The following is a 19,181-nucleotide window of genomic DNA, read 5'->3' as shown; positions in this document are numbered from 1 at the left end:
CGCAGCATGTGGGATCTTCCCGGACCAGGGCTCAAACCCATGTCCCCTGAATTGGCAGGCAGATTCTTAACCACTGTGCAACCAGGGAAGCCCTGTTATCATTTTTAGAAGTTATTTTTTTCTAGTTCCAGAGCACTTTAATATGCAGCATATAGAAATATTATCTCTACTATTAGAAACATCAGAAAGTATGTATGTATTGCTCCCAAAACTTAAAAAATAAAAGACAATTTCAGTTCATTTTTATCTTTCTCTTTGGGTAAGATGATGTGATTGCAAGACAAGTCTAAGAACCATTGTTTTCTATACTAACACAGTTTTCTTGAACCTTTTGAGTCCAAGCCAGAAATTTATTATGTCTTTAAGATTCTGTCTTCATGAAGAAAAAACTTATTAGTAGTTACAGAAGTTTAGTAGATGATTTTCAAACCTCCTACTTGTGATTCAGATATTTTTCATTCTATTCAAACTAATGAGGCAGAACTGTTCTATTTATGAAAATTGTACCCTGATATATCCAAGTCTCTAGGATATACTTTAAAAGAAAACTTTAAAAATATAAGACAGTGAAGAATATTAAAATGTGAATATTTATATGCCAGAAAGAAAGTTGAAACATGCAGAAGAATAAATGTAACATTGAGAGTTGAATAACTTACCTCAAAATAGTAGATTTTGTTTCTGTCACAGCCACTTTTATCACAGTATTTCTTTGCATTTCTATTTATTTTTATTCTTGGATTTTTAATGACTACACTTTTAATTGTCCAAAGACAGTGGAAGATAGTAATAATAGTAGCTACATTTGTTTAATGCTTACTATGTAATAGGAACAATTTCAAGTGTTTTACAGTGTTAATTCATTTAGCCAATATGACAACCCTATGAGATAAGCACTATATCAATTTTGCAGGTAAAGAAGCTGACATACAGCAAATTTAAGGAATTTGCGCTAGGTCACACAGCTAATAAGCCATAGAAGTAAGTTCGAATCCAGATATTTGGCTCTGAGATCTATACTCTTAACCATGGTATTATTGCAGTAATTTTCTAATTGAAGAGATTGAAAGGGAAATGTTTTTCCTTTTTCTGCATAATTTAGTATTGCATGTTTAATTCAAATTGGAAAGGAATATAAGATAATTCCATTTTTTAAATCAGGAAGGAGCATAAATATCTCACCTTTATTTTTTTTTTTTGGCTTGGCCATTGAACAACTTTATCATAGTACAATTATACTAAAATTTATACTAAAATTGTTGACATTGGGTGGCATCAGTATTTAGATTTCTATATGAACCCAGATGACCAAGAAGAAGCATATATATATTTATATTTAAATAAAGGAATACAAATAAGAATTATTCATTTGAGGGAATTTTTTATTTTTTAAAAATTAATCTTGGTGTGTATATAAATCATACCCAAACTGGTAGATCATGGAGCTAAGAATAACTTGAAATTTTCTTTTCATTTCTGCATTCTCCAGATTTCTCGGATAGTTTTCTGTTTTGTTTGGTTTGGTTTTTTTTCAAACTCAAGCTTATTGAAGTACAATTTACAAAAGGCCTCATCAGTTTTAAGTGTACAATTCAATGTATGTAACCACTACCAAAATAATGGCAAAAAAAATTTCCAGGATGAGAAAACTTGAACTATAATTGATGTAACTGAGCTGGGGGCTCAGTGTGGAAAACTCTGAGGCTTAAAAACTCCAGGGGCACCCAGTATACAAGGCTGGATCAACATTTGAAAATTAAGTAATGGAATCCATCACATCAACAAGCTTAAGTTACATTATCATATCAATAGATGCAGAAAAAGCATTTGACAAAATCCAACAACCATTCATGATAAAAACTCAGTAAGCTAGGAAGAGAGAGGGGGTAATTTCCTCAATTTGAGAAAGAATATCTACAAAAAACCTACAGCTAACATCATGGTTAACGGTGAGAAACTCAAAGCTTTCCCACTAAGATCAGGTACAAAACAAGGATATCTCCTTTCACCACTCCTTCTCAACATTGTATTGGAAGCTCTAGTTAAAACAATAAGAAAAGGAAAGGAAATAAAGGCTATATAGGTTGGAATGGAAGAAATATAACTATCTTTGTTCACAGATGACATGATTGTCTATGTAGAAAATCTGAAAGAATCAACCAAAAAACTCCTGGAACTAATAAGCAATTAATAGTAAGGTTGCAGGAAACAAAGTAGGAAATATGAAATTAAAACACAATACCATTTGCAGTAGCACCCCACAAAATGAAATACTTAGGTAATCAGTCTAACAAAATATATACAAGATCTACATGAGGAAAACTACAAAACTCTGATGAACAAAACTTTAAAAAACAAAATAAATAGACAGACATTCCATGTTCAGGGATAGGAAGATGCAATATTGTCAAAATCTCAGTTCTTCCCGACTTAATCTATAGATTCAATGCAATCTCAGTCAAAAATCCCAGCACATTATTCTGTGGACACTGACAAATTGATTGCAAAGTTTACATGGAAAGGTGAAAGACCCAGAATAGCCAATGTGATATTGAAGGAGAACAAAGTTGGAGGTGGAATTTATTCTTCCACAGGCAGAATTTTTTCTTCAGGGAAACCTCAGTTTTGCTTTTAGAGCCTTTCAACTGATTGGATGAGGCCCACCCAGATTATCAAAGATAATCTCCTTTACATAAATTATTTAATTAAATAACTAGGTACTATAGCCTAGTCACATTGACACATGAAACTGTCACAATCAGACATGTGTTTTCCAAATATTTCTCCCAGTCAGTAGCTTATTTTTATATTTTCTCATAGGTTCTCTCAAAGAGGAGAATTTTTTAATTAAAAAATAAAAAATAGAATTACATTTTTAATTTGATTTTTAAATTGCAGTTTAATTTTGTAATTTAAAAGTCTAACTAATCTTTCTTTTTCTGTCATGGATTGTGCTTTTTGTGATCTATCCAAGACATCTTGCCTAACTCAAAGTCACGATTATTTTCTCTTATGCTTTCTTCTAAGAGCCTTATAATTTTTAGTTTTACATTTGTACCTACCATTGATCTTGAGTTAATTTTTGTGTTTAATATGAGGTGAAGTTCAAAACAATTTTTTTGCACATGGATGTCCAGTAGTGCTAGCACTATTACTGAAAAGACTATGTTTTCTCCATTATATTGCCTCTGTACCTTTGTCAAAAAGTAATTGACCATATGTGTGTAGATCCACTTTTAGACTATTCTGTTTCATTGACATCTGTGCTTATCTTTGAAAGTTCTTATTTATTGCAGTTTTATAGTAGATCTTATTATCAGGGTGTGTGATTCCTATGCATTTTGCATTTTTGAAGTCATTTTGGCATTTCTACATCCTTTGCTTTTTCATATGCATTGTTTGGTTTCTTATCTCAACTGTCACAATCCTGTGCTCTCTGTTGTGCAATGTTTGAAAAGTATTGTTTCATGTAATTGACTTGGATTTCTATTTCTATTTCTTTCTAGACTTTCCATATCTCCAAATGAACACATTCCTCTTTCCACTTCCTATGGTGATACTTAAACTAAGCTGATACTAGAGTTTCAGTGATTATCACACTTTTATTAAAGGATGGAGGTAAAAGAGTAATTACAGAATGGAAGGCCAAGATACTTTGTATATTAGATAATAATATTTACAAAGTCTGGCATAGGGAATTCCTAACTGGCAGATTTTCGGGTCCCCCCCCCGCCCCCCCCCCTGCCCCGAGCCTTGGCTTTCTGTTTGAGAACTCCTTTCCTAGGAATCAAGAGGTAGAAAATCATTTCGTTCATATCCTCTTTAATCCACTGCCAGATTCTGTCAATTAGCTGGTCTCTCAGACACCAAGGAAAACTAAAAATATCCTTTAAAAAATTCTTCAAATAACATAACCATGTTGCATTAGTATTCAGAGCCTTCTAAGCTCCCTGTTGTTGCGAACTTTGCCATTTTGGACTTTTCTTTTGCTTGCTCTGACTCAAGGCCTTTTAAACTGTATTTTCCTAAAGAAAAGCATTTTCTACCATCAAAAATGATTTCATGACTCCATGTTTAGCAATACACAGAGCCTTTGAAATGGCAGTTTTTCTTGCAGAACCTCCCAGGTTTCAGATAAATTTCTTAGGCAAAATTGAAGATCAGGGCCCCTGTGCTTCTTTCCTTAAATGTATGTGTGTGTTGGCCATGCATGGAGAGAAGGTTTATTTTCCTCTTTTCTTGAGCAAACACCAGGGGTAGAAGTTGTTTTTTTCACTCCCATAACATTATATTACATCAAGATTCCACTTAGATGGGAAAATAAAAAATAGAAATGTCCTTTGTATAAATAGGGCTTTAAAATAATAGGATATTATTACACTTCTGACAACTTGCCAAATAGGTTTGCTTAAAAACTAAATCACCTATTAAACAATAGGATATTTGGAGTAGCAATTTAAATAGCATTATATATATTATTTTCTTATTAACATGTGTTTTCTTTCCCACTGGGAGGAAAGAATAAACTCTGTGTGTTTGAAAATAGACCTAGCTGTCAAATAATTAACTTTTACACAATCGGAAACCAAATAAGCATGTCGTCGTTTTACTCAAACCTTTTTGTCTTTTTTGAGATTGTTACCATTTAGTCATTAATTCCAATTTCAGGAAGCTTTTAGAAAATTATATAAAATCATCTGTTTCTGTCATTATTTTATACACAGATTTTGATCCAAAATGTCTACAAACATACTATATCCCATTCATAAAAAAATTGGTTTGTGTATTCTTTAGTTTCTCTTGAACGCTAAATATAGTGTAACCAAAGGTTCTCTCTTTTGACTCAAGTTTCCAAAGGCTTACTTTATGTTCCTGCTTCTTGAACAGCATTCCAAATGTTAAAACTCATTATCTTTCCTACTACAGTTACTTCTCCTCTTGGCTTTCCTACATAGATAAATAGATAGATAGATAGATAGATAGATAGATAGATAGATAGATAGATAGATAGATAATCAACCTTTTTGCTATTACTCAGGTTTAAAACTTGAGAATCAGTGGTGAGTTTTTCTTCTCCTTTGATCTTCACACTATTAATTATCTACTCATATAGAATCTACTTTCCTTGTCTCTCTTCATACTACTCCCTTCTTTTCTCTCCTACTCCTCCTTGTACTACAAGACATTATTCTCTCCTAGATTATTTCATAAACTCTCTACTGGTGTCCAAATTCCATCTATATTAAATCAACTTGGTAAGCTAATTGTCCTTTGCTACATCTCTACTACTGTTGTAAATATGTTCAGGAATTTTAAGGAACATAATGAGGAGGTAAATGGATGACATAAAAAAGACTCAAATTTTCAGAAATAAAAATTACAACACTTAAAACAAAATTTCACTACATTGAATTACAGCATAATAGACCTGCACAAGAAAAGATCAAGGGAGATGAAGACATAGTGATAAAAATTATTCAAAATGAAGCACAGATGGGGGGGGAAAGACTGAATAAATGAACAGTATACCTTAGTGAACTGTATGATATTAAAAAGTCTAGAATATGTATAATTGGATTCCCAGAGAAAAGAGGAAGGCAGGGTAAGAGAGAAAAAAATTCAGGAAATGATACCAAAACATTCACAGATTTGGGAATGTATAAACTAATAGATACAGGAACCTCAAAGAATCAGAAGCAGGGTAAACCACAGACATCCATACAGACACACATACACAGTTTCAGAAATGCAGTGATAGAAAGGAAATTTTAAAAATAGCCAACCATACCATAGGCATTTCCCCAAGATAACTAAGACGGGAAGTAATTTCAAATGTTAGGTCAAAAGTGCCTGATACTGGGCTGATGGAGGTTCACAATTTCTTGGCCTTAGGAAGTAAAGGAGGGTCTGTTCTTTGAAAGATGAGACAACTGGGAAGATTATAAGAATGTGAATGCTGTTACTGGAAAAGAGATAGAAAATAGAAATCTGCATTCAAGGGTCAGACAACAACCCATACTAAAAGCAAGGTTGATTTAATGTTGAGTCAGGACTCCAGACAAGTAAGTGGAGGTGTCATAAAGCAGGGTCCAATTTCCTCTTGAAATAATTCCTTTATTTTAAAAGTTCTCTTCAAAAATCCCAGGGAAATGAGCATATCATCCCCTGACCCAAAACTATGACAAAAATCCTGCTAAATGAACCGATGAAGTAAGGTGAGAGTTTGACAACTGGAGTTTGGTCGGTATGGTGTGTCTCAGGAATCATACAACACTGCTTCGAGGACAGTAAAACTCACCCCAAACTTCATGTGCTTCAGAGGAAGCTCTTACACCCTCAGGCAAGATTGGCTCCAAACTGAGTGATGAAGCTGAATCTCCAGATTGGAGGTCTACAAACCCTGAAGTGGAGAGTGGAGTCCAAGGTTTGGGTGGGATGGAACTGGAGAGGACGAGGTTTGCCATGATCTGGGGTAGCCAGGAAACGTGTGTGTGTGTGTGTGTGTTTCAGATCTCACCTAAATTTGATATAATTTTTAAAACTTGACCTCACTAACTTTTGGTTTTCTTCATTAATCCCTCTTATTTAATTGTGAAATGAGCTTTGGATGCCTATTCTGTATAAAAGGAATCCTTGCAGTCTGCCCTTAACCAGCTTCTCCCACCTCCTTTGGAAATTATGGCACTTTTGACCAATGACTTTTCTTGATTAATTTATATCTTGAGATTTGCTTAAAATGATACAGATTATCACTTTTCTCTCCCAAGTCTCAATATATGAAGCTTGTGTTACCACCTAATGTCCAATATGCAGTTAATTGGGCTTTATTTTGAAGTCTTTGGAAGTCTCACGAGCTCAAAGGGTCTCTACATCTTGTTACATATGTATGTGAGGGGTTTCCATGGCATACTTGGTATTTGTTCTCTGCTATAAGAAAGACGTAACAGCTTAAGATATCTACTATCAATTCACAGAGCAGGAACTATATCCATTCAGCTTCTTTTCAACACATAATTTCTCCTAATGGAGTGTAAAGTGTAACCGTGTATAATTAATTCCATGGTCTTCCTTTTAAAAAAAGAAACAAGTTTTTAGTTTAATAGATTTTCAATAATTTTTAATCTCCTTGTTACAAATTTTATTTTCTTCTTCTTTGTTACTATCATGAATGAATTAGAAAATGGTCTTAATTGCTCTACCTGTATCTGTACATGTAGTGATAAGTAGAAAAAATTCTAAGAGACAGAATTCTAATGCAGGCCTAGATATATTTGTTTTTTACATTATAAAGCCTATATTTGCCATAAGGATCAATTTATAGTTTTTTTTTTTTAAATTTCATGCAACTTGATAACAGCTATGTTTTTCACTATATGGGGATATAGCAGCAGTAAGATTTTGTCATCTTTAAGTTTTAAGAGACATGTAACTGTCTTACCTTTTTGCTAGAATGTTAAAGTGATTCACAACTGTCTCAAGTTATATATTATTCCAACCCAGCTGGGTCTGACATTTCAGACTGATGGGTAAGAATCAGGAGTCCTATGGAGCTCAGTTCCCAACAGATATTTAAGTTTCAAGACAAGAATTCAGTGTGTTTACAGGACCCAGTGTTTAACAATCAGGACATCTGTCTGCATAGGTTTAGGTCTTTATAAACTTTACTCCTGAATCCAAAAATTATCTATGCAAACAACCAGACGTTACTCTTATTCAGATCTCTTTTAAATATAACGACAATAGTGGTAATAGTGATAATAATACATTACATATGTAGAACACTTGTTTGCCAGGTCAACACACAGTACATGAATTATCTTATTAAACCCACATAATAACTTTATGAAAAGCTATTATGATGATCTGCAGTTTATTTAAAAGAAATAATAAGTCCAGGGACGAAATGTACAGCATGGCAACTATAGTTAACATACTATATTGCGTATTTAAAAGTTGCTGAAAGAGTAAATCTTAAAAGTTCTCATAACAAGAAAAAAATTTCTGTAACTATATATGATGATGGATGTAAACTAGACTTATTGTGGTGATCATTTCATAGCGTATCTAAATATTGAATCATTAAGTTGTACACTGGAAACTAACATATATCGTGTATCAATTATACCCCAATAAATAAACAGTTAAAACACAAACTAAATAGTAATAATAATAACACCAATACTTGAAGTGCAGAGAGATGAAGTAGTTTGTCCAGGACACAAAGCCAGTCAGTGGCTCTTTCAGTATTCCATTCAAGTTTTTCCAGTTCTGATCTTGAGCTCTCAAAAATGTCTTCATCATTTATAGTATATTCTCATTTAGGATTATGGAGAATGTGAAGAGGATAAAGGAGATTTGAACAATCTTTTTTTAATTTAATTTAATGATATTAATTCTAATAGGCACTGTTTGCATCAGCTAATCAATAAAGATTTATTGTACTCTGGTAACTGCCTGCTAAAGCCTTAGAATATGAACACGAATAAAATGTAATATTGCCTTCAAAGAAATTCACTCTAAAATATATTAATTGTTTCCATTAAACAAATCACTAAACACTCTTTAAAATAACATTATTTAAACACTATTTAAACTGAAATAATTTAAATATACTTGTTGGTAGAATATTCTGGTTTGGCCACTAAAATATAAATCCAGGAAAAGCATGCTGTGTTTCAGAAACTTAAACTGAATGCCAAAAATTTAAAGATGTGTGAAAGTTCTTAATGATAGAAAATATGGCGTAACCTCGACAGCAAATTGCAGTTATTACAAAGCAATGTTGAGAATTATGGAAGCTGCAACTCTAACTTAATTCCAAACAACAAAGTCTAATTGGTGATACAGACATGGGCTGAATCTTGGAGGAATATTACATGAGGTTTGGGGATTGATAAGGGTAAAGAAAGATGAAACTGAGCATATTTCAATATGGTCAAACTTCAGGAACACTTCAAAACTCAGAGAAAATAGTGGGATGGCTAGAAATTCCAACAGAAGAGAAGTCTCAGATGAATGAGAGGCTAAAATAAGTTTTTGATTACAATTCTAAATAATATCATAAGAAAAAAAGACAATTTAAAAAAATAACTACTGTGGATTTATGTTTGAACTCAGAGATATATACAAAACTGAGGAAAAAAACAACACACACATATGTGATTTTTTTAAAACTATATTTCTAAGGATTGATGATACCTTGCATATTCTTACATACATTTTAGGGGGGAAGTATTATTAATGCTAATGAATGACAAAAACATATGGTAGCAGTTCAGTAATTAAATGGAATAAATTACTGATACAACAATATGGATGAATTTTTAAAAGATTATTTTGAGCAAAAGAAGGCAGTCAAATAAAAGCACTTACTGTATGCTTCAATTTATATGAAGTTCTAGAATAGGCAAAACTGATATATAGTGACAGAAGTGAGAACAGTGGTTTTGGAGGGAGAGAGTGGGGATAGACTGGAAAGAGTTACTCGAGAAATTTTTGAGATGATGAAAATGCTCTATGTCTTGATAGGGGTGTGTGTCATATGGGTGTATACATGTACCAGAATTCATTGAACCATACATTCAAGAGCTGGGCATTTCTTCATATTTAAATTAAACTAAGTGAAGCGCTTACCACTTTCTTGGAACTCTGATATTTTGTATGTTTTGTTATCTAATTTCAAGTTCTGTAGCAGCTCTTTGAGAAAGAAACTATTATTTCATTTAACAAATGAGAAAACAGAAGTTAAGTCACATCAGAGACAGAATTGGAATCTCGGATAAGCTGCCTGCTGAACACGAACTGTTAATCACCACTCTATTCTATTTTATTTTTGTCTTGTATGAGACACAAGTTAATTGCAATGATATTGGAGAAAGTATTATACTATGTGAAGCTGATTTCAGGAAACAGTGTTTTTATATAATTATGTACTAGAATAATCAAATAAGTTTTAATTCAAAGTTAAAAATGATGAGCACCATTAGAATAAATGAAAGAAACAATTGTTAAGTGTAAATAAAATTATCCAGTAGGAAGAACTTTATTTACAAACAAACAAAAACTTGGTGATTATGTTTAGTTTGTCACTCAGTGCCTGGGTAAATATGTTAAAAAAAGAATTGATTAGAAAGATACACAAATCAAAGAAGATAGTATCTTGTTCACTGCACTTGTGTACCCAATAAAGATGATAAATAATAAAAATAGAGTGGTGAAAATTAAGAAATATAAATATTCAGAAGTCCCTGGAAATATGATGGAAGAACCCAGAGAAGTAGGAGTTGGAGCCTGACTCCACATGAAATGTAGCTTCACATTTACATGTGAATGTAATTTAGCTCTCTACATGAAATTTAGCTTTCTGTAGTACTACCCAAAATGTTGTTCCACCTTGTGTTAAATATACGGAACAACAAAGGCAAGGGATTTCGTTACCACTTTGGAATTCTAGGTTCAACAATACTTCTTAGAAGTGAACATGCTAAGGTGAAATATGAATTTCCTACACTGGGATATACAACAAAGGGTTTTCCAAATATATTTGAATGTAAAACCAGTTCGTAGATTATCTTAAAGTAAAGGCATTTGTGGAATATACTTTAGAAATTTAGAGGATTTGGCTGCTCTTACTGTAACCACTCATAGTGATTTAGATAACTAAGAATGAAGCAAGATTGTCCTAAACCATCAAGCATTTCTACATTTTTCTGAAAGAATAGCTAATGACTATTTGAACCCTAATATAATAAGAAGCTTAGTAATTCATCTTCAACTGCTCTCTTTGAAGAGCACTTGCCCACAAAAGGTAACCTTTTGTGTTTACTTTTATTTAGTACTGATTTTATATTTTCTAATAATTAACATCACATTCAATTTCTGAAATTTATGACAAATAATTCATACAAACTCAAAATCAATAAAAGTCAAAAGATAGTAAAAGTAGAATAGCAACTACCTGCTATAAATGAGATCAAACCTCATCTTTCAGTAAATTATGTTCTAAGATAATGAAAGTACATTAAATAAGATCATAGATACACAGTAAACATTTTTTTGAAAAATGAGACAATGGAAGTTATGCATGAGGGTCAAGGAGATACATATTCTGATTTTCAGAACAGGAAAAGCAGATAGGTAGGGGGAAGTTCATTGTAAAATTTCAACATAATTGGTGGGTACATTATTAATTAGTTAATAACAAACACCTCGCCATATTGAATATTTTAAGTGGAAGGAGTTTGAGAAAACAGCAGAAAAAGGAAGGTCACTCTGACCTCATCCCTCCCTTCTCTTCGCAACAGGTCTTAAAACCCTGATGTAAGAGGTGCCCTCCCCTATACCTGGAGGAAAGGAGTATCCTTTATCTCCAAAGACAAAAGGACTCTGAAAAAAATCCATACAGGCCATGCTCAGTATCCCCAGCTTCCTACGTTTACCTCATACTCTTTGACCTATCATTTTTCTACATGACTATCCACTCTTCATCAAACCCAGCATAAAAATGCTCAGGTTTAACCATTTCTTCAGGTCTCCATTTCCTTATGAAGGCTCCCATGGGATGTAAAACTTACATTAAATAAATTTGTATGCTTTTCGCCTGTTAATCTGTCTTTGTCAGTTTAATTTTCAGACCCAGCCAGGGACCCTAAGAGGGCTGAGGAAAACTTCCCCCCCCCCTACAATGTGAAACAACGTTTAGGTATAAAAATCTATAAGTAATAATAACATAACTGGCAGCAGAAGCAACATTAAAAACATACCAAACATACTGGAATTGTATACCAAAGCCCCAAATGAAATTTAACTGAGATGAATGTATTGTCCTTTAATTTGGTTTTCAAATAGTAATTAATCAACATAGAATATAAGAAAAACATGGATTGATAGTCAAAAATGCAAAGAATTTAAAATTCAATTCTAAAAGGCTCAGTGTAACACAGTTAAAAAAAAAAATCAAACCAAAAAATAAAAGGGAAAACAAAACCTAGAAACCTAACAGCATATCACAGCATAAGGCTACACTGGTAGAACTATAGTCTCAAGAGAAAGTTAGCTGGTGTCTCACGTTTTATATTGGTCTGATGGGACTGTGAGTTTTGTGTTCATTTCTAGTACCAGTTTTTTTTATTTTTTAAATTGAGGTGTAGTTGATTTACAATGTTGTGTTAGTTTCAGGTGTACAGCACAGTGATTCATTTTTATATATATATACTTTTTCCAAATATTTATATATTCATTCTTCAGATTCTCTTCCCTTATAGGTTATTACAGATTATTGATTATAGTTCCCTGTGCTATACAGTAGGTCCTTGTTGGTTATCTCTAGTACCACATTTTAAAAGGGTCTTTGAAAAGCCATATTGGTAGAGAAGAGAGAGCATAAAACGGTGAAAATACATGTGAAGATCATTTAAAAATTCAAGATAACATGTAATATACATAAGTACGATTTATGAAGTGCCATGTTGGGAAGTCAGAAAGAATGCCGATGATGGAATGACCCTTCTTTTTATAAATGAAGACATGTTGCCCTAGATACCTTGTCAAAATCACAAGAAGCCTGTTTCACACCCAGTTCATGACATTCAGAGTACTGATTTCCACTACAGCATGCTGTGTTTTCAAATAGCTTACAAATTCTCTTGTGGAAGCAAAATTGGACAAATATAACTGGCAGATAAGAGGCTGGAAAAAGATACGAAAGTTTCCCCTGAATAATACACAAATGCTTTGATCCAGCAATTCAGTGGCTAACATTTTATCTTATGGATATATTTGCACAAGTGGGCAGTAGAACCAGATGGTCAAAATTGTCTGACAAAATAATCATCATCATGATGAAAATAAACATAGGAAACCAGCCAACAATTGAGTTATATCAATAGTATACACCTGTACTAATGGATTAATATTCGGTAGCTAGGAAGCCTCAGCTGAAGAATATGGAGCCCTTTGCAGAGAGAAAAGGAGATGCAGAAGGGACCTCTAGCTAGAAAAAGTGCCTGAGGGGTGGGGCCGGGGCTAAATAAAGTTGTTGAAAGCATGGCTAAACTACGTGAGTCATGTGGAAGCAAAATAAGGCTTGTTCTCTTTGGTTCCAAAGGGTCAAAGGGAATGAAGAAATGGAACATGCAGAGAAATAAATTTCAGGTGAACAGTAAAAAATTTTTCTAATCCTTAAAACTGGCCCAAAATGCTTTGGTTGCCCAAGAAACAAAGTGTTCTCTCTCTGGATGTGTTTAAGTATAGGCTGAATATGCCTATTATGAAACAAATATTATGGAGATGCTTTAAGAATTTAGCTGTGTGGTGACTTGACACTATCACTAATCAGTTAGGCTGTCTTGGATAAGTCACATAATTTTCAGAAATCAAAATTTTCATCTCTAATATGAGGGTTTAAAAATAAAGGAGGGAAGGAATTAAGAGATTCTTTTTGTCCTTTAAAGCAGTAAGGTTTATGTTTTTTAAATGTTATTCTTCAGGGTTAAATTAGTGGTAGCTCAACTGATTACATTTCCTTAATGAGTGTTATCTCAATACACATGGAGCTCAACTATCTGTGTCTAAAGAGACAATGATTCAACTTAATACGTTCACCCTGGAAGCAATATGACGGGAAATCATTTAGTTGCCAGCACAGCTGCACAAACAGCTTTAGCTTTAAGACCCAGAGGGAAGGGTGTTGTTGTCAGTGAAACTCGGTAGGGGAGAAAAGATGCTTTAGGGCAAGCAGCAGAGCCAGAAGTAAAGATGGCAAAATTGGCATCTCTCACCCTCTCAGCATCACTTTTATACAAGTCCAGGAGCCCTGGCTCTGCTGGTATTTCACAGTGGTACTCCTCTGTTCCTGGCTTTCTGTTGGTGTGTTCCTCTTGCTTCCTTTAGTTTTCCAGTACCCGTACGTTGGGCAAGAAAATGATTTTGTAATGCCATAGAGACTACTTGCCAATTGCTGTGAGTGGAAGCAGAACGGAAGTCATCTTGGTGGTAGTGGTACAGCACTGATCATGGACTTGGAAATGAGCCATCTTAAAGAGGAGTTACTGAAGTAGGCAGTAAGATCCTAGGTCTTTAATCATCTTATGCCCTTGGTTACTTGTGGCTCAGAGTGTATAATTTTCTGTAGTTCAGATCTGATGTATTGCAGTTGTGTAAAGAAAAACGGGGGAAAATCAGTAGGAAAGAGAGAAGTGCAAAAAGGCAGTGCCTCCATGAGGTGGTAGTTCCCTTAAAAGTAATTTCCTTGTTGTTTTATGGGCTATAAAATCTTTGAATACTTCATTCTGTCACGATTGCTCTTTAGATTTGGGTGTGAGCTCATAACAATGAAATATTTAACAACAAAATGTCTTTTAATGGATCAGCTCACTGGTGGGTCTATAACACTGCATACTTAATTAGAAACTGGTAAAAGAGAGGGAAGATGCTATGAGCAGAGGGCAGAGTGTTTAGGAAACTCCTATGTTTCTCATCCAAAGTCAGAGGATTACTTTGTGGGCTTTTCTAGGTTTGGAATACTGAATGTGAGTGGATGAGAAAGAATTGCTCTATCCACAGGCTCGGGATGGTGAGTGGGTGGCTGTGGGGGAGGGTTGAGGGATTTTTATAGCATTTGTTGATTTTGTTTTTTAATATGTTTCATGAGAACAAGCTCCAGTATCACAAAATACAAATACAAAATAACCTCTAATATGAAGACATTGACCTTGACATATTTTTATGACAGTATGACAGTGATTCACACTCTATTTAGCATATGAGATGTGTAGAAAAATAAATCCAGGAACTAAATAAAAATAATCAGTTAATTCTTTTTTTTTTATATATGTATTTTATTTATTTATTTTTGGCTGCGTTGGGTCTTCATTACTGTGCATGGGCTTTTTCTAGTTGCGGCGAGCGGGGGCCACTCTTCGTTGAGGTGCGTGGGCTTATCATTGCAGTGGCTTCTCTTGTTGCGGAGCACGGGCTCTAGGCGCATGGGCTTCAGTAGTTGTGGTGCACGGGCTTAGTTGCTCTGCGGCATGTGGGATCTTCCCGGACCAGGGCTCGAACCCATGTCCCCTGCATTGGCAGGCAGGTTCTTAACCACTGCACCACCAGGGAAGCCCAGTCAGTTAATTCTTTAATACTATATGAGTATAAGCCCTTGGATGTGCTAACCACTTGAATAACTGGTTTAATTTTTCAATTTTTTTGGAATCTGAATGTTTTTCTCAAATGATTTTGCCCAAGCAATATGAATAATAATGAATTATATTTCATTTCTCTTTGCATGTTCTTTTTCTTGGCTATTAACAGTATTGAAAACACTGATAACTCTTACTTATTTGGGACAAATCTTAAATAAACATGATGATTAAATGGCCCTACTACTACTACTACTACTACTACTACTACTAACTTCTACAGAAACGTAACTGAAGTGCATACTGTCTTTTTTGATAAGCAGAGGCCAAATCGTATTCAGTTAGTGTCCCAAGCCCCCAATACGGCATTTCTGCTACAGGGTAGTTTCTCAAGAAGTGCCTGATAAATGAAGTTGATGATGGTTCTTCTTTATTTACAAAGCTCTTTTACATTCATTATTTAAATTCATAATCACTACAGCCCTGAAAATTACAAGATGGTGAGATTTAAAGGAATTTGTCTACCTCCTAACACCAATCATCAATCTATCCTTCCTGCCAACTGCTCATCCAATTTATTCCCAACACTCACTATGGTGGGGGACTCCCAACTTCCTGAGACAGGGATTTTCATTTATTAGTAGCCATGAAATTTGGTCAAATAATTTAATCCCTCTGAACTTCTGTTTATTCCACTGGAAAAAAATATGGAGTTAAAGCCCAACTCATGTGATTATTGAAGCAATCACATCAAACAAAATTGCATAAAGAAATTTCTTTGCAAGTGGAAAGTTCTTTAAAAATAAAAGTTTCATCATCAACAGCATCAAGTTTGGACAGCTTTAATGGCTTTATCATTTTAGCTTTTCTACTACTGGTTCTTTAAAACACAATGTCATCTCTACTGTGAACCCTTCCTTCAACTTCCCAGGCATCATAAGATCTTTGTTTCATACAATATTTTATTACTGCTACTATAGTCCATGTTACTTTGTATTGAAATATATTGATTCATGTTTACGTCTCCCAAAATAGACCCTGAAATCCTAAATATTGCTGGGGCCCAGGGCAGGCCACCCCAAAATATGCCTCAATGGCACATTGATTATTTTGAATTAAAGTTACTTAAGAAACGGTCAATGCAAGAGGGACACTCTGACCCTCCTTTCTGTTTCCCCGAAAGCAGGAAATAAATCTCCCACGTGAAAGGTGCTGTCCCTGTATCTGGAGGTAGAAGGACACCCTTCTCGTCAGGTATACAGCACAGTGATTCAGTTGTGTGTGTGTGTGTGTATTTTCAGACTCTTATAGGATATTACAAGATATTGAGTAGAGTTCCCTGTGCTATACAGTAGGTCCTTGTTGGTTATCTATTTTATACATAGTAGTAGAGAAGGCACCAATTTAGATATGCAAAACAACCGTACTTTTGTTTACTGTGTTTTTCCTGAAAACCTCCCATAACTGGCTCCCACTTCCCAACATCTTCTTTTGTATTTAGCTGGAGATGGTATTTAACATGGAAGCTTGGATCATTTCCTGGAGTTATTCAGTTTTCCTGGGTCTCTCCCATGTACACAGAAGTTATACATGTTATTAAACTTCTGTTTGCTTTTCTCCTGTTAATCTGTCTTTTTATTACATGGGGTCTCAGCTGAGAACCTAGAAGGGAAGAGGAAAAATTATTTCTCCTCCCCTACAAAGTGTCAGAGAAACACAGGAGATCCCTTAGTAAGTAGGCATTTTCCTTTCCAGGGCTATTCTGTCCTTGTGTATCCATTCTCCCTCCTCTAATAATGACTCCCTTCACCTGGACCTAATGGGGTGCAGACCAATTTGAAAAGGATTTGAAATGTTGTTCATTAGTTTTTTTTTTTTTACATACATTTAAATCACTCAAAGACATTACTTGACAAGAGGAAGTAGAGCGGAGAGAAAATAAGTAGACTGATGCCTGGAGTAGGCAGATTTTGAACCCATGCCTCAAAATTATCATTCCATTTTACTGTTTAGATATTCACCTGGATCAAAGACTATTCTATTGGCTTGGAATAATTCTTCTTTCCTGTCTGTTGCTTCAATTAAATCAAAAACTAATTATAATCAGCTTCAAAATTTTAATAAGAGTGGGAAGGCAGTGAGAAAGGAAGTTAGTAAGAGGAAGTGATAGCGTGTGTAACAGAATTCCATCTCCATCTCTTGAGAGGCTCATTTCCTTCTAGTGCAGCAGTCCCCAACCTTTTTGGCATCGTGGCAGACAATTTCCACGGACGGGGGTGGTGGAGTGATGGTTCAGGCGGTAATGCGAGCAATGGGGAGTGGCAGATGAAGCTTCGCTCTCTCGCCCGCCGCTCACCTCCTGCTGTGCGGCCCGGTTCCTAACAGGCCATGGACCAGTACTGGTACTGGTTAAGGACTCCTGTTCTAGTCCCTCACAGTTTTTCATTTTGTTGGGGGAACTCAAATATTCCTCTTGGTCTGAGGACTTACAATCCTTTTCTCTTTGAAATGCAAACACCCTATACCTATTAAACTTGAGCTCACAGTAGGAAGCTGTGCATACCGAAGCCCAAATGCAGGGTACAGATAAGTGAAACTGGAGTTCTAAGGATCACCATTTTAAACCATGTAATATATTCTTCTAAACCCCTATAATAACAGCAACAACAATTCTATAATGGAATGTCCACATTGGCACTGTAGATAGCAAAAGTCTAGGTTAGATACCCCCTTCTATTCTCCTATACATCCTGTAGTTGCAACCTGGACAAGAACACAGTTTATTCGTTTGTTTAATTTTATAGCTTTATAATATGTGAATGTATTCCCAAATATATATATTATTTGGTTCTGTTTTTATACCTTTTTATAAATGAAATCATACTTAGGCACTTTCTGGCTTTTTTAACTCAGTAAAGTTACGGAGAGCTAGCCATAGTAATTCATGCAACTATAATTCATACACTTTACTACTCTATTGTACTTATACAATCGAATGCCATTATATAAATGTAACGCAAATTATATTTCCATTTTATTGCAGTGTTTCATTGAGTTTGTATTAGTAAGAATTTGCATAGGAACCAGATGGCTAACTCAAACTTAGTACGTTGATAGAGTTTAATAAAGGGGCTATTTTTCAAAAGTATGATAGGGTTTCAGGAAACCAACAATGGATAATGCAACAGTGGATAGCCCTTCCCAGCCCTGGAGATGTGAAGGGAGAAAGCAGTTACACAAACCTGGAGAAGGTAGATACAGAGAAAGTAGAGGGAGAGGACTGCCTGACAAGAACTGTGGTCTTCATAGAGGTAATATGCAGCCAATTCAGGGTGACTTCACAGGGAGGTGATTCCAGAACAACTATACAAACTTCACCCTCCTTCAAACCCCTCAGTGCCCCAAGTGCCTCCCCTTGGCTGGAAGGCAAGGGAGCCAATTGATGATGTCCAAACTGATCCCATCCAACTCCCAGAGTAAATGTTGCTGCTGGGCTATGAACTTTTCTTGTGTTTGTCTCCTGGAGCAGAAGGATAAGCATTTAGAGTATATACCTAGGAGTTGAATTGCTGTGTCATCATTATCTGCACTATCACAATTGCTTGGTAATACCATATGGTTTTCCAAAATGTTTGTATGATTGTGTACTCCAGTCAGCAGTGTATGATAATTCCTGTTGTCATACATTCTTAACATCACTTGATTTCTCAGACTTTCCTTTATTCTTAATAAGTTTGAGCAGCTTTTATTTTCTCAGTATCTGTTGGATTTTCTTCTTCTGAGAACTGTTGTTCATGGGGTTTTTGAGGGTCTATTTTTCTTTTTTCTTTTCTTATTGATTGTTTATCTATCTTTAGATAAATGATTGATAGATGATAGATAAGTAGATATTCCTTTATCAGTTATACAAATTGAAAATGACTTCTCCAAGTATGTACCCTGAATTTTCATTTCTTCTCCAGTGTCTCTTGTTAATCAAATGTTCTTAATTTTCAGATAACAATTTTTTTCTCCTGGCTATCAATTTTTAGTCCTGTTTAAGAAATT

Source organism: Balaenoptera acutorostrata, chromosome X (assembly GCF_949987535.1).
Source record: "Balaenoptera acutorostrata chromosome X, mBalAcu1.1, whole genome shotgun sequence".
Lineage (NCBI taxonomy): Eukaryota > Metazoa > Chordata > Mammalia > Artiodactyla > Balaenopteridae > Balaenoptera > Balaenoptera acutorostrata.
Note: the sequence above shows the minus strand (reverse complement) of the source record.